The following is a 17,525-nucleotide window of genomic DNA, read 5'->3' as shown; positions in this document are numbered from 1 at the left end:
GTCTTAGTCAGTTCCTGTAGAACTGAGAAATAGGATTGACTCTGATTCCGCAACAAGATCTGAAATGAGAAGCCAAACTCTTCAAGCACCTCTATCTCTGTACTCCCACATGAAGAGAACAGTAAAAAATTACTGGTATTTATTTGGTTAAATTCATTTGCTTATTTTTTTTTCTGTTTTTGGAAATAATTTATAATAAAAATCATGGTAACATAATTCACTTTTCATCCTTTAAATATAGATTTTGCCATTAATCCAACATGTTTCCATCACTTTACCAAAACCTATTTAAAACAACGAATTAAATTTTCACTAGGTTTGAATGATCATGTTTTATAAGAAATGTCTTTATTTTAGCATGTTAAAATCTTATTAAACAAACAACTCTTTAAAAAGCATAACTTTTTTGTGTCACTTCTATATTTGTTAAATGCATTCATATTACTTTCATTTTTCAAATATGAAACAAATGTGAAAATTTGATGAACTCCCTTTTTCCTAACATACTCAATTCTTTGTATTAATGGTAATAAAAAGAGGCATGGGTAAAAGAATAGATTATACAAAAATTACCTTAATTTAGCTATGATGCCTCCAACATATGATTTACAGCAGATTTCAACGCTTAATTAAACTACTAGTCTTGGTTAGAACTGATGCATCTTCCTACTCACACCCCTACTGAAACCATTCAACCTTATTTCCCACTGCTCCCTATCTCTGCCTTAGTCAGTGACATCATCCCCAGAACATGCCATAGGAATCTGTTCCTCCATGACTGCTCTTGTATGCCTGTCTGCCTAAAGGACGCTTTCAGCTATCACTACTTCTCTCTTCCTATCCAGTTCTGCACACTTTGCTATGGAAATTCAAGACCCTGTCTTTTAGAAGTATCCTGCTGTTTGAGTCAGTAGGATCTCTCCATTTTCATATCTCTGACTAACCTTCTTGCATGCAGTAGGGATTTGACTCATTATTCTAACTGGACTGTCTGCTTGTTCAAGACAGGGACAAGGTTTCCTATCATACTGCAAGGTCTAGTTTGTAGGAATATTCAGTCAATACTTGTGGATAGAATTGAATTGCTGTGAGGTCTTTATTGAAATGTGGACAGGATACTCTGAGGTCTGATTACAAAGGAATAAATTTAACCAAATCAAAACTGGAATGCTTTATTAAACTACCAAACACAAGGCTGAAAAAGGCAGAGACATGGGAAAAAAAGGACAGAATAGTACAATGGATTTGGGAGGTAGGGAGGAAAGATACATCCTTCTCTCTGCATTTCTGTTAAGAATTAAGTTGATTTATTATATTTATAATTTTTTTTCTAGCACACGAATCATTCCCTTTATTTCATGGAGAATAAAATACCAATTATATGTTAAAAGAACAATAATGCAAATTTGAATTCACTGGCTAAGGTGAAAATAGAACAAGACATGTTTTCGGATAAAGTAGCTCAGTAGCTTAAAAACCAAACATCACAAGACATAAAGTGTAAGAAACTCAATCTTCTTAACTGCTGCCATGCCCTTTGAAAATGGCTGATGTTACAGTTTTGCACCTGTTCTGCATGTTAACTTTTAGGGTAAACAGAACAACCAGAAAAAATAATCAGTGGATTTTTTTAAAAAAAGAAAGCATTTGCTCAATTAATATAAGAGCACCCACCCACCAGCATACACACAAATGGCAGTGAATACAATCTACTAATACTTCGTGTAGTGATGCATGTAATGCGTGGTGGTTCATTTTTGATGAGATTCACAGTATCAGACTCAGATATGAAATTAAAATGTTAATACAAAGACATGCCTAATTTTGAGGCAGAGTTCAAAGGAAAGAAACGTAGCCTAGAAATGTGGTAGCATGTCATGTAACAGCTTAAGACTATTGGCAACTAGTATCTAAAGGTTCAAACAAAAGTCAGAAAAATGTCTATTATATGGTAGAATTCAATAATCCTGTATATGAATTGACTTGGTTCTGAGTGGAAGCAGATTTAAAATTTCCTTGAAGACAAACTCTATAAAACATAATATCAAACAGCAGAGAGATGGTGCTTAAAAATCACTGAGTTTAGAAATTCTCTTTGTAAACACTTAACCCATAACCTACTTTTAGTAATTTTATGTAGGAAGCTTTTGTGTTAGAATTTGTAAACATTTTTAGCATAAAGTGTTTATAGAAATATACATTTAAATCATTTTATACATACACACTAAAAAGATTATATTTTTCTACATATTAAATTGATTCCCAATTAATAAATATTTGGAAAATCCAATTGTCCTTTTTTCATGATGCAAATACAATTTCTTTGTTTTTAAGTGAAATGGTGGAGTCCTACCTAAAGAAGGGAATAAAAAGATTATTTCCTATCTTCATAAATATGTGAAAATAATTTAAATACATTTCTACTCCTTAAAGTTGGAAAAGAAAATAGAAAGTAAAGATAGATTATGTTTTTCATATTTTTATAATCTTTTGCTTTTATTTTTAATTGACATAATTGTACATATTTATGATTACAGTGATATTTTTATACATTTTTACAGTGTGTAATAAAATCAGGGTAATTAGCATATTTATCACCTCAAACATTTATCATTTCTTTGTGTTGAGAATATTTCAAATCCACTCTTCTATTTGAAAATAAACAATAAATTGTGGTAAATTCTGTTCTTCTCCCCCTAAGTACTATAGAATGATAGAATTTATTCCTCCTATCTAGATGTAATTTTGTGTCCATTAGCCAATCTCTGACAATTTCTATCTATCTCATCTGTTCAAACTCCTAGTAACCACTGTTCTAGTACCCTCTACTTCTATAAGCTCAACTTTTTAAACTTCCACATATGAGTGAGACTATATGGTATTTGTCTTTCTGTGTCTGGATTATTTCACTTAACATCATTTTCTCCAAGCTCATCCGTAACGCTAGAAATAACAGGACTTCGTTCTTTTTTATGGCTTAGTATTCCATTTGTATATATACCACATTTTCTTTCTCCGTTCATTTATTGATGAAATTTTAACTTGATTCATATCTAGGGTTATTGTGAATAGTACTGCAATAAACATGCTTCAGTTCAGGTTCAGTTCAGAGATCTTTTTGACATACTGATTTCCTTTATTTTTCATAAATAGCCAGTACTGGGAGTGCTGGATCATATGGTAGTTCTGCTTGTAGTTTTTGATGAAACCCCATATAGCTTTCCAAAATGGCTTTACTAACTTACATTCCCACCAGAGTGTATCAGGGTCCTTCTTTCTCCACAATCTTGCTAACATTTGTTGTATTTTGTCTCTTTGTTGATAGCCATGCTAATTGGAATGAGGTGATATTTTATTGTGGTTTTGATTTGCATTTCCCTGATGGTAAGTGATGGTGAGCACTTTTTAAAAATATACCTATTGGCCATTTATATTCTTCTTTTGAGAAATGTTTATTCAACTCATTTGCTAATTTTTAATCAAGGTACTTGTTTATTGACTGAGTTGTTTCAGTTTTTTGTATATTCTGGCTATTAATTCCTTGTTGGGTTAATATTTACAAATATTTTTCTACTGATTGTTTACTCTGTTCATTGTTTACTTTGCTGTACAAAAGCTTTTTAGTTTGATATGATCCCATTTGTCTGTTTTTGCTTTTGTTGCCTGAGCTATTAAGGCCTTCTCCATAAAAATCTTTGCCTAGACGAATGTCCTGAAATATTTCCTCTCTGTTGTCCTCTAGTAGTTTCAAAATTTGGGGTCTTAAACCATTTATATTTTTAATTCATTTTGAGTTGATTTCTTAATATGATGAGAGAGGTCTTATTTTATTCTTTTGCATATGGAAATTCAGTTTTCCCACCACTATTTATTAAAGAGACTGTCTTTCCCAAAGAATGTTTTAGTTGCCTCTGTCAAAGATCAGCGGCTGTTTCTAGTTTCTCTATTTTGTTCCATTGGTCTATGTGTCAGTTTTTATGCCACCACCAAGCTATTTTGGTATAACATAGTATACTTTAAATTCAGGTAGTGTGATGCCTCCAGTTTTGTTCTTTTTCCTGAGAATTGCTTTGGCTATTTAGGGGTCTTTTGTGGTTTCCTATGAATTTTAGGGTTGCCTTTTTCTATTTTTGTAAAGAATTTCATTAGAATTGTGATAGAGATTGAACTGAATCTATAGATTGCTTTTGTCAGTATGGTTATTTTCACAATATTAGTTATTTGAATCCATGAACATAGGATGTCTTTCCATTTCCTTTTTTTAAAAAAATTTTTTTCATCAGTGTTTTATAGTTTTTCTTATAGGGATCTTTCACCTCTTTGGTTAAATCAATTCATAGGTATATTTCGTGGATATTATGAATATAATTGTTTTCTTAATTTCTTTTTTTGCTAGTTGTTGGTGTAGAGAAATGCTATTCATTTTTGTATGTAGATTTTGTAGCCTGTATTTTTACTGAATATGTTTATCAGTTCTAAGGGTTTTTTGGTAGAGTTTTTGGGGTTTAAAAAATATATATATAATATCATATCATCTTTAAACAGGAACAAATTGACTTCCTCCTTTCCAGTTTGGATGCCGTTTATTATTTTCTCTTGCCTGATTGTTCTAGCCAAGACTTTCAGTACTACATTGAATAAGAGTGGTGGAAGTAGACACTGCCGTCTTATTCCAATTCTTAGAGGAAAAGCTTATAACTTTTTCCTGTTAAGTATGATGTTAGCTGTGGGTTTGTCATATATGGCCTTTATTATGTTGAGGTATGTTCCTTCTATACCTAGTTTATTGAGAGTCTTATTTATGAAGGGATATTAAATTTTATCAGATGCTTTTTCTGTATATATTGGGATAATTATATTATTTTGTTGTTTATTATATTAATATAATATATCATATTTATTGATTTTTGTATGTTGAAAGGTCCTTACATCCTTGGGATAAATTCTACCTCATCATGGTTAATGATTTTTTTTTTAGTGTGTTACTGGATTTAGTTTGCTAGAGTTTTGTTGAGGATTTTAAAAAATCTATATTTATCAGGCATATTTGCCTGTAGATTTCTATTTGTGTGTGTGTATCCTTGTCTGATTTTGGTACAGGATAATACTAGCCTCATTAGAACGAATTTGTAAGAATTACTTTCTTAAGTTTTCCCCCTTCCCTTCCCTTCCCTTCCCTTTCCTTTCCTTCCCTTTCCTTCCCTTTCCTCCCTTCCTTCCCTTCCTTCCTTTCTTCCTTCTTTCCTTCCTTCTTTCCTTCCTTTCTTCCTTCTTTCCTTCCTTTCTTCCTTCTTTCCTTCCTTCCTTCCTTCTTTCCTTCCCTCCTTCCTACCTTCCTACCTTCCTTCTTTCCTTCCTTCCTTCCTACCTTCCTTCTTTCCTTCCTTCCTTCCTACCTTCCTTCTTTCCTTCCTTCCTTCCTACCTTCCTTCTTTCCTTCCTTCCTCCCTTTCTCTCTCTTTCTCCCTCTCTTTTTCTCTTTCTCTCCCTCTCTCCCTTTCTTCTCCCCTTCTCCCTTTCTCACTCTCTCTTCTCTCTTCTCTTCTCCCTTCCCTCCCCTTCCCTCCCCTCCCCTCCCCTCCCCTGTCTCACTCCATTGCCCAGGCTGGAGTGCAATGGAATGTTCATAGCTCACTGCCATCTCAAACTCCTGGGCTCAAGCTATTCTCCTGCCTCAGTCTCCTGGGTAGCTAGGACTACAGGTACATGCCAGGCATGCCTGGCTAATTTATTTTTATTTTTATTAGAGACAAGGTCTTGCTATGTTTCCCAGGTTGCTTTCAAACTATGGGGCTCAAGTAATCCTCCTGACTCGGCCTGTTAAAGGACTGGGATTAAAGACATGAGCCACTGTACCTGGCCCAATTTTCTATAAAATTTTGAGAACTGACGAACAACTAACTAGACTAACAAGGAAAAAAGAAAAACACAACAGAGTAAATACAATAAAAATAAAAAGGGGACATTACCATTGATAACACAGAAATAAAACGGATCATTAGAGACTATGATGTACAACTGTAAGCCAACAAATTGGAAAATTAAGAAAAATAAATAAATTCCTGGACACATACAATCTACTAAGACAAAAATAAATAGAAAACTTGAACAGACTAATTATAAGTAATAAGATTAAATCAGTAATAAAAAATCTCCTCTCAAAGAAAAGCCCAGGACCTGATAGCTTCTCTGCTGAATTCTATTAAACATTTAAAGAAAAATGAATACCAATTCCTCTGAAACTCTTCCAGAAAATTGAAGAAGAGGGTATAGCCTTTAGCATGTTGGGTAAGCCTGTAGATTATAATTTAAGTCAGATTGGCTCTTCCCATGTGAATTCTTTGGCCTATTTAGTCCTATTCGCATCCTTAAATTGTTATTTAATTTAAATACAACAGTTGATGTTTATTATATGAATAAACGACATATCAGGTTGTACTCTGAATATTTGAGTGTAACTTCTACATATATATCCTACTGATCTGTGCATGTGAGGTTTCCATCTTTAATAACATCAACAATAACAGATTTATAGCCAATTATTGAGTGTTTATAATAAATTGGGTAGTATTTAAAGTTCCTTATGGAAGATAACACATTTTATTTTTCACAATTGCATGAGAAAATTGTCTCATAGGTAGAAACAGATGCATAGATTAATTTTTCCAAAGTTACATAGTAGTCAGTGGTAAAGTCTAGGTTCAGATCCTTAGTAGTTTTTCTCCAGATTTGATCCTCTTGACTATTTCACTATGTTATACCTTCGATTCAGCTGTTCTTTTAATTGCACAATTTTATTCAGTGTGCTCTGTGGTATTATATTTACATACAAGTACTTTACACATAACACACTGTATCTTTTGCACAGATAGTTCTTTCTTTATTAATGCTCCTGAAAATGGAAACTTCCTAAATCATTCTATTCTTTTCCATTCATTTTTATTCAAATGGGTTCAATTCAAAAAATACTCATTGGCCTCCTTCTAGGCCACAAGAAATATATTAGTCCTACCTCTTACCTGACTTGAGCACAGCAATGGAGGTAGAGACATAAACCAATAATGGCAATATCTGTCACCAGTTCAGTAATACGGATAAGATTTAAGAGCAGAAGTGGCACAAAGTAAGGATTGTTTGGTTCTATAAGCACTTTGCTTTACACATTTCAGAGATGTACCATCTTTTTAACACTGTAATTTTAGGGATCAAGGAAATCATACACACAAAATACCCTCCAAATGCATTATTATATCTAACTTTTACTTAACATAATAACTGGGATGAGGATACATCTTGATGTAATTGTTGTAGTGCTTACCTATGCCTAATGTTCTGGTGTAATTAATAGTAGCACCCCTTTAACTTTCATAAGTAACATGGTTTGGATGATAAATTGTAAGGTCAGCCTAATAAATCTATGAAAATAACATAGCCAATAGGTGTGAAGTACTCTGTGTCACATGAATAAAAGGGGCAGCTTTCAATGCAACAGCCTTCTATTACCTAAAGACAGAATTCTTGTCCTTGGGATCACAGATTGCAATTCATGTATAACAGCCCCTCATCAGCTTAGGTAAAGTAGAACAATATTTTCACATATTCAGTAATGCTGAGGACAACGTCCAAAAAAAAAAAAAAAAAAGGAAAAAAATGAAAAAAAAAAAAAAAAAAAGGAAAAAAATGGTAGGGACATGTTAAAAAGAATGAAAGAATGTGCTAGCCAAAATCCATTAGAAAGAAATCATTTACATGACTGACATAAGGTAATTATACCATTGTGAAACCAGATACTGTATGCCTACTCAGACCGTTTGGGACATGATAATTCCATCATCCAAGATAGTCAGCGTGGCACAAGATGGAAGAAACTTTTGCAAAAGTTGTGGAGGCCACTGTGTGATACTCAAAACTATAATGGTTTATGGTGCTAGAAGCTGTATTATGAATATGCATTCTGCTTCTCATCAGTAAAAGGAACAAAAATTTTGGGGGAAGTAACTGTATCCTGTTACCAGGATTTAACAATCATAGGGTAAAACAATACTATTAAAACAGCAAAAATAAATGAAAATGCAAACAAATGACCCAAGATATCCAATAAAAGTCAAAGATATTTTAAGGTAGAACCAATGTCACTATGTTTAATTTTAATTTTGGCCTTTGCAGTGACTTTAACTTTTGGCCATAGTTCATGCAGGTGATGCTATGCTGAGACTGAATAGCAGTGGATCTCTTTTCCTTCACTCTGCTTTAAGGAATGTGTGTACTGGAAACATATCCAAAGAAGTACTATCATTATGTAAGACCACGGAATAAGTTCATACTGATATGCTAGCAAAAGACTGGCATAGTTGCTTCAAAAGCTTCTAGCTACGCTTCTACTAGCAGCATAACCTTACCCACATAAGACACAGAGGAATGGTTCTTGAAAACTGCTCTTTTTATATCATCTCTTTGCTCAATTAAAAAAAATTAATGGATCAATTTGCTGCATCTATAAAGCTGTTCTATCACTGAGGGTCAGAAAAGAAAAATAGCTTAGAGCAGCTTGAACTCTGTGAGTTACGCAAGCCCAAAGAGACATGAGGATGGGATTTCGTGGATCAGTACTGTAGTCTGGTCTGTAGTCTGTTAGGAATTGGGCTGCACAGCAGGTGGTAAGAGGTGGGTGAGCAAGTGAAGCTTCATCTGGATTTACAGCTGCTCCTCATGACTCCCATAATGACCTAAGATCCAGCTCCTGTCAGATCAGTGGTGGCATTAGATTCTCATAGGAGCACAAACCCTACTGTGAACTGCATATGTGAGGGATCTAGGGTGACTGCTCCTTATGAGAATCTAACTACTGCCTGATGATCTGAGGTGGAACAGTTTCATCCCCAAATCAACCACCCCTACAGACCCCCACTACCCAGGTCTGTGGTAAAATCGTCTTCCACGAAACCAGTCCTTGGTGCCAAAAAGTTGTGGACCACTGGTATAAAGGAATTTTGTTCCTGACTAGCTGCCTCATCCATTATCTTCATGTTCCTGGAATTTTCAATACAAAGAACAGTGTATAACTTATGCTAATTTAATGTAAATTGTTTATAAACAACTTAGGGACTGTTTGATCCTTTCCTTTGAAAAACCTACTCATGTTGCTAATTGGAGTGTATATTCAGGGCATGTTAAATCAATCTAATCTCCTAGGTTGCAACCGGTAAGCTTGGCCCAAATAAATTACTTATATTAATTTTGCCTCTGCTTCTTCCTTTCAGGTAGACGAAGGCATAGAGCCTATGGTATTTTATAAAGCCGGACATCATTTTAATTTCTAAGGCCAAGTGTAATTTGATAACAATCAAACTTGCTTATTGGTTGAAAATAAGACCCTTCAAGGTAGCTTTAAGCAAAAAATGGAAGATATCATAAATAAGGCAACTTCTGGGTTAAAGGTGAAAATAGGGATCACTAGGAACAGCAACAAGGAAATAAAAAGCCACCAGAAATGTACTCTCTTTTGGACTTTCATGTTCTCTCATCTTTTTTTTTTTCTGTTTTCTGTGTCCCCTTCATTTTTCTGTTTTTGTTAGTGTATTTTCTTCCTCCACTTACACTTCAAGATATGTGGTCCTTAAAATAGAATTTCCTAACAGTGACTTTGTATCCTAATTATATACATCCAAAAGGTTACTGGTTAGAATTTTCTGGGTCTGAGTTCTAAACTTCCAGGACAAACTCCAAGTTTAGATACTGGATCTTAATATCTGATAGGGGTCGTTGCTCTAACTTGTTCTTTAAAATTCTCTAATTTATGGCTATTTGCTCTTCCATATGAATTATAGGAATAGCTTATCAAGTTTCATGAAAAATGTGATTGAAAACTCAAGTTGAAATTTTACTGAATAGAAACATCAATTTGAGGAGAAATAATATTTTTAAAATATTGTCTTCATCCATGAGAATAGTATATTTAATTTATTCATGTCTTTTATTCAATCATGATTTACAGCTTCATCGGTGAATACATTAAACATTTACTATTAGATTTATTCCAAAGAACCTTATGGATTTTGTTGCTTTTATAAATAAATAATTTTTTCCTACTATATCTTCATTTGAGAAATTTTTGACAGAAAGTTATTGATTTATGTGTCACTTAACTATTTTGTTGAACTCTTTTAATAGATCCAGTAGCTATTAGTTCTTTATTTTGATAATTATGCCAATAGGGTAAGAATGCTATTGACTTTTATATGTTCTTTTATGCAACCTGCCAAAATCTTGCAATTGCACTAGTTTGTTTTGTTTCTAATCCATTTATTTCTGTTTTATTTTCCTTGCTTTCTTGAGCTGAATGTATAGCTCAGTTATTTTTAATCTTTTCTCTTTTTTAAAAAATCCACATAACGCTACAAAATATACTTGACATTTTAGTTGCATTGGATTGGTTTTGAGAGAATTATGTCTCAAAAGCATACACACACACACGTAAAATGTGTCTTTACATTTTTAACTTCTATTTCCTAATTCCTTTTTTAAATGTTTTAAATAATACTTCAAGTTCTGGGATACATGTGGAGAATATGCCAGTTTGTTGCATAGGTATATATGTGCCATGGTGGTTTGCTGCACCCATCAACCCATCATCTACATTAGGTATTTCTCCTAATGGTATCCCTCCCCTAGCCCCACACTCCCTGACAGGTCCTGGTGTGTGATGTTCCCCTCCCTGTGTCCATGTGTTCTCATTGTTCAACTCCCACTTATGAGTGAGAACATGTGGTGTTTAGTTTTCTATCCTTGTGATAGTTTGCTGAGAATGATGGTTTCCAGCTTCACCCATGTCCCTGCAAAGGACAGGAACTCATCCTTTTTTATGGCTGCATAGTGTTCCATGGTATATATTTGCCACATTTTCTTTATTCAATCTATCATTGATGGCCATTTGGGTTGGTTCCAAGTCTTTGCTATTGTGAATAGTGTCACAATATACCTATATGTGCATGTGTCTTTATAGCAGAATGATTTATAACCCTTTGGGTATATACCCAGTAATGGGATTGCTAGGTCAAACGGTATTTCTGGTTCTAGATCCTTGAGGAATCCCCACACCGTCTTCTACAATGGTTGAACTTACTTACACTCCCCCCAACAGTGTAAAAGCATTCTTATTTCTCCACATCCTCTCCAGCATCTGACATGAGATGGTATCTTATTGTGGTTTTGATTTGCATTTCTCTAATGATCGGTGATAATGACCTTTTTTTCATATATTTGTTGGCCACATAAATGTCATCTTTTAAGAAGTATCTGTTCATATCCTTTGCCCACTTTTTGATGGGGTTGTTTTCTTTTTGTAAATTTCTTTAAGTTCTTTGTAGATTCTGGATATTAGCCCTTTGTCAGATGGATAGATTGCAGAAATTTTCTCCTATTCTGTAGGTTGCCTGTTCACTCTGATGATATTTTCTTTTGCTGTGCAGAAGCTCTTTAGTTTAATTAGATCCCATTTGTCAATTTTGGCTTTTGTTGACATTACTTTTCATGTTTTAGTCTTGAAGTCTTTGCCCATGCCTATGTCCTGAAAGGTATTGCCTAGGTTGTCTTCTAGGGTTCTTATGGTTGTAGGTCTTACATTTAAGTATTTAATCCATTTTGAGCTAAATTTTGTATAAGGTATAAGGAAGGGATCCAGTTTCAGTTTCCTGCATATGTTTAGCCAGTTTTCCCAACACTGTTCATTAAATAGGGAATCCTTTCCCCATTGCTTGTTTTTGTCAGGTTTGTCGAAGATCAGATGTTGTAGATACGTGGTGTTACTTCTGAGGACTCTGTTTTGTTCCATTGGTCTATATATCTGTTTTGGTACCAGTACCATGCTGTTTTGGTTACTTTAGCCTTGTAGTTTAGCTTGAAGTCAGGTAGCATGATGCCTCCAGTTTTGTTCTTTTTGCTTAGGATTGTCGTGGCTATGTGAGCTCTTTTTTGTTTCCATGCACAATTTGAAGTAGATTTTTTCTAATTCTGTGAAGAAAGTCAATGGTAGTTTGATGGGGATAGCACTGAATCTATAAATCACTTTGGGCAGTATGGCCATTTTCACCATACTGATTCTTCCTATCCGTTAGCATGGAATGTTTTTGCATTTGGTTGTGTCCTCTCTTATTTCCTTGAGCAGTGGTGTGTCGTTCTCCTTGAAGAGGTCCTTCATGTCCCTTGTAAGTTGCATGCCTAGGTATTTTATTCTCTTTGTAGCAATTGTGAATGGGAGTTCACATATGATTTGGCTCTCTGTTTGTCTGTTATTTGGTGTTTAGGAATGCTTGTGATTTTTGCACATTGATTTTGTATCCTGAGACTTTGCTGAAGTTGCTTATCAGCTTGAGGAGATTTTAGGCTGAGACAATGGGGTTTTCTAAATACACAATCATGGCATCGGCAAACAGAGGCAATTTGACTTCCTTTCTTCCTAATTGAATATCTTTATTTCTTTCTCTTGCCTGATTGCCCTGGCCAGAACTTCCAATACTATGCTGAATAGGAGTGGTGAGAGAGGGCATCCATGTCTTGTGCCACTTTTCAAAGGTAATGCTTCCAGCTTTTTGCCCATTCAGTATGATATTGGCTGTGGGTTTGTCATAAATAGCTTTTTTTATTTTGAGATACTTTCCATGAATACCTAGTTTATTGAGAGTTTTTAGTGTGGATGGATAGGATATTGAATTTTATCGAATGTCTTTTCTGCATCTATTGAGATAATCATGTGTTTTTTTTTTTTGTCATTGGTTCTGTTTATATGACGGATTACATTTATTGATTTGTGTATGTTGAACTAGCCTTGCATCCCAGGGATGAAGCCAACTTGATTGTGGTGGATAAGCTTTTCAATGTGCTGCTGGATTTGATTTGCCAGTATTTTATTGAAGATTATTGCATCGATGTCCCTTCAGGGATATTGGCCTGAAATTTTCTTTTTTTGTGTGTCCCTGCCAGGTTTTGGTATCAAGATGATGCTGGCCTCATAAAATGAGTTAGGGAGGAGTCCCTCTTTTTCTATTGTTTGGAATAGTCTCAGAAGGAATGGTACCATCTCCTCTTTGTACCTCTGGTAGGATTCAGCTGTGAAACTGTCTAGTCCTGGGCTTTTTTTTAGTTGGTAGCGCTATTAATTACTGCCTCAATTTCAGAACATGTTATTGGTCTATTCAGGGATTTGACTTCTTCCTGATTTAGTCTTCGGAGGGTATATGTGTCCAGGAACTTAACCATTTCTTCTAGAATTTCTAGTTTATTTGTATAGAGGTGTATAGTATTCTCTGATGGTAGTTTGTATTTCTGTGGTATCAGTGGTGATATCCCCTTTATGATTTTATATTGTGTCTATTTGATTCTTCTCTCTTTTCTTCTTTATTAATCTGGCTAGTGGTCTATCTATTTTTTTGATCTTTTCAAAAAACTACCTCCTGGATTCACTGATTTTTTTGAAGGGTTTTTCATGTCTTTATGATCTTAGTTATTTCTTATCGTCTGCTAGTTTTTGAATTTGTTTGCTCTTGCTTCCCTAGTTTTTTAAATTGTGATGTTAAGGTGTTGATTTTAGATCTTTCCTATTTATAGCACTAAATAGGCATTTAGTGCTATAAATTTCCCTCTAAACACTACTTTAGCTGTGTCCCAAAGATTTTAGTATGTTGTATCTTTGTTCTTACCGGTTTCAAAGAACTTATGTATTTCTGCTTTAATTTCGTTATTTACCCAGTAGTCATTCAGAAGCAGGCTGTTCAGTTTCCATGTAGTTGTGTGGTTATGAATGAGTTTCTTAATCCTGGGTTCTAATTTGATTGCACTGTGGTCTGAGAGATGGTTTGTTATGATTTCTGTTCTTTTGCATTTGCTGACGAGTGTTTTACTTCCAATTATGTCATCAGTTTTAGAATAAGTGCGTTGTGGTGCTGAGAAGAATGTATATCCTGCTGATTTGTGGTGGAGAGTTCTGTAGATGTCTATTAGGTCTGCTTGGTCCGGACTTGAGTTCAAGTCCTGAATATCCTTGTTAATTTTCTGTCTCATTGATCTAATATTGACAGTGGAGTTTTACAGTCTCCCACTATTATTGTGCGGAAGTCTAAGTCTCTTTGTAGGTCTCTAAGAACTTGCTTTATGAATCTGGGTGCTCCTGTACTAGGTGCATATATATTTATGATAGTTAGATCTTCTTGTTGCATTGATCCCTTTACCATTATGTAATGCCCTTCTTTGTCTTTTTTTGATCTTTGTTGGTGTAAAGTCTGTTTTATCAGAGACTAGGATTGCAACCCCTGCTTTTTTTAAGCTTTCCATTTGCTTGATAAACATTCCTCCATCCCTTTATTTTGAGCCTATGTGTGTCTTTGGATGTTAGATGGGTCTCCTGAATATGGCACACTGATGGGTCTTGATTCTTTATCCAATTTGCCAGTCTGTGTCTCTTAATTGTGGTATGTAGCCCATTTACATTTAAGGTTAATATTGTTATTTGTGAATTTTATCCTGTCATTATGATGCTAGCTGGTTATTTTTCCAGTTAGTTAATATAATTTCTTCATAGTGTCAATGGTCTTTACAATTTGGTGTTTTATTGCAGTGGCTACTACTAGTTTTTCCTTTCCATGTTTAGTGCTTTCTTCAGGAGCTCTTGTAAGGCAGGCCTCATGGTAACAAAATCTCTTAGCATTTGTTTGTCTGTAAAGGATTTTGTTTCTCCTTTGTTTATGAAGCTTAGTTTGGCTGGATATGAAATTCCGGGTTAAAAATTCTTTTCCTTAAGAATGTTGATTATTGGCCCCCACTATTTTCTGGCTTGTAGGGTTTCTGCAGAGAGATCTGCTGTTAATCTGATGGGATTCCCTTTGTGGGTAACCTGACCTTTCTCTCTGGCTGCCCTTAACATTTTTTCTTTCATTTCAACCTTGGTGAATCTGATGATTATATGTCTTGGGGTTGCTCTTCTCAAGGAATATCTTTGTGGTGTTCTCTGCATTTCCTGAATTTGCATGTTGGGCTGTTTTTCTAGGTTGGGGAATTTCTATGGATAATAACCTGAAGTGTGTTTCCCAACTTGGTTACATTTTCCCCATCACTTTCAGGTACACCAATCAAATGTAGGTTTGGTCTTTTCACATAGTCCCATATTTCTTGGAGGCTTTGTTTGTTCCTTTTCATTCTTTTTTCTCTAATCTTGTCTTCATGCTTTATTTTATTAACTTGATCTTCAATCTCAGATATCCTTTCTTTCCCTTGATCAATTAGGCTATTGATACTTGTGTATACTTCACGAAGTTCTCATGCTGTGTTTTTCAGCTCCATCAGGTCATTTATATTCTTCTCTAAACTGATTATTCTAGTTAGCAGTTCCTATAACCTTTTATCAAGGTTCTTAGCTTCCTTGCATTGGGTTAGAATATGCTTCTTTAGCTCAGAGGAGTTTGCTTATACCCACCTTCTGAAGCCTACTTCTATAAATTCGTCAAACTCATTCTCTGTCCAGTTTTGTTCCCTTGCTGGTGAGGAGTTGTGATCCTTTGAAGGAGAAGAGTCATTGTAGATTTTGGAATTTTCAGCCTCTTTTGTGCAGGTTTTTCCTCATTTTCATGGATTTATCTACCTTTGGTCTTTGAGGTTGATGACCTTCGGATGAGGTTTTGGTGTGGATGTCCTTTTTGTTGATGTTGATACTATTCCTTTCATTTGTTAGTTTTCCTTCTAATAGGCCCCTCTGCTGCAGGTCTTCTGGAGTTTGCTGGAGGTCCACTCCAGACCCTGTTTGCCTGGGTATCACCAGCGGAGGCTGCAGAACAGCAAAGATTGCTGCCTGTTCCTTCCTCTGGAAGCTTCATCCCAGAGTGGCACCTGCCAGATGCCAGTAGGAGCTCTCCTATATGAGGTGTTTATCAACTCCTGCTGGGAGGTGTCACTCAGTTAGGAGGCATGGGGGTCAGGGACCCACTTGAGGAGGCAGTCTGTCCCTTAGCAGAGCTCAAGCACTGTGCTGGGAGATCCACTGTTCTCTTCAGAGCTGGCAGCAAGAAACATTTAACTCTGCTGAAGCTGCACCCACAGTCACTCCTTCCTCCAGGTATTCTGTCCCAGGGAGGTGGGAGTTTTATCGATAAGCTTCTGACTGGGGTTGCTGCCTTTCTATCAGAAATGCCATCCCCAGAGAGGAAAACTCTAGAGAGGCAGTGTGACTACAGCAGCTTTGCAGAGCTGAGGTGGGCTCTGCCCAGTTTGAACGTCCTGGCGGCTTTGTTTACACTGTAAAGGGAAAACTGCTTACTCAAGCCTCAGTAATGGTGGACGCCCCTTCCCCCACCAAGTTTGAGCATCCCAGGTTGACTTCAGACTGCTGTGCTGGCAGCGAGAATTTCAAGCTAGTGGATCTTAGCTTGCTGGACTCTGTGGGGGTGGGATCCGCTGAGCTAGACAACTTGGCTCCCTGGCTTCAGCCCCCTTTACAGGGGAGTGAATGGTTCTGTCCTGCTGGTGTTCCAGGTGCCACTGGGATATGAAACACTCCTGCAGCTAGCTCGGTGTCTGCCCAAACAGCTGCCCAGTTTTGTGCTTGAAACCCAGGGCCCTGGTGTCATAGGCAATGTAGGGAATCTGGTCTGTAGGTTGCGAAGACCATGGGAAAAAGCACAGTATCTGGGCTGGAGTGCACTGTTCCTCATGCACAGTCCCTCAGGGCTTCCCTTGGCTAGGGGAGGGAGTTCCCCAACCCCTTGCACTTTCCAGGTGAGTCAACGCCCCACCATGCTTCGGCTTGCCCTCTATGGGCTGCATCCACTGTCTATCCAGTCCCAGTGAGATGAGCTGGGTACTTGAGTTGGAAATGCAGAAATCACTCACCTTCTGTGTTGATCTTGCTGGGAGCTGCAGACTGGAGCTGTTCCTATTTGGCCATCTTGCCAGTCACAGAGTATTTCCTGATTCCTACTGTGATATAATATGTGTTTTTTTAACAGGCTATTCCTTTTTAAAATTTATTTTATTATTGATGTCCATTTAGATTAGGATGTTATCACAGACTATTGCTTTTAGGCAATTATTTGTAATGTGATAATACTACCTTTGTGACCTACTGCATTGTTAATTTGAATATTATTCCATGTATACCTATTTTATTTGGACACACAGTTCTATACATATTTATTAGCTAAAGCTTTTTAAGTTTGTTGTTCAAAACAATATTGCAAGTAACATATAATATATAATAATATATAGTTCACGCTGGTCATTTAAAGTCTCTTACTAATATTATTGAGGTACCCATTTCTCTTTGCAGTTGTGCCAGTTTTACTTTGTATATTTCAAGGCTCTTAGTTCATAGTTGCAAACAAAGTCATGGTTATTAGCATTTCTTAGCAATTTTTCCCTTTTATTATTGTACATAATATGCTTATTAATGTTTTGCCTTAAATTCTATGCCATCTGATATTAATATTGCTGCATTAGTTTTCTTATGGTTACTATTCATATATCATAGCTTTCATCATCATTTT

The sequence above is a fragment of the Colobus angolensis genome, unplaced genomic scaffold, assembly GCF_000951035.1.
Source record: "Colobus angolensis palliatus isolate OR3802 unplaced genomic scaffold, Cang.pa_1.0 Scaffold403, whole genome shotgun sequence".
In the NCBI taxonomy this organism is placed as follows: Eukaryota; Metazoa; Chordata; class Mammalia; order Primates; family Cercopithecidae; genus Colobus; species Colobus angolensis.
This window is presented reverse-complemented; position numbering follows the sequence as displayed.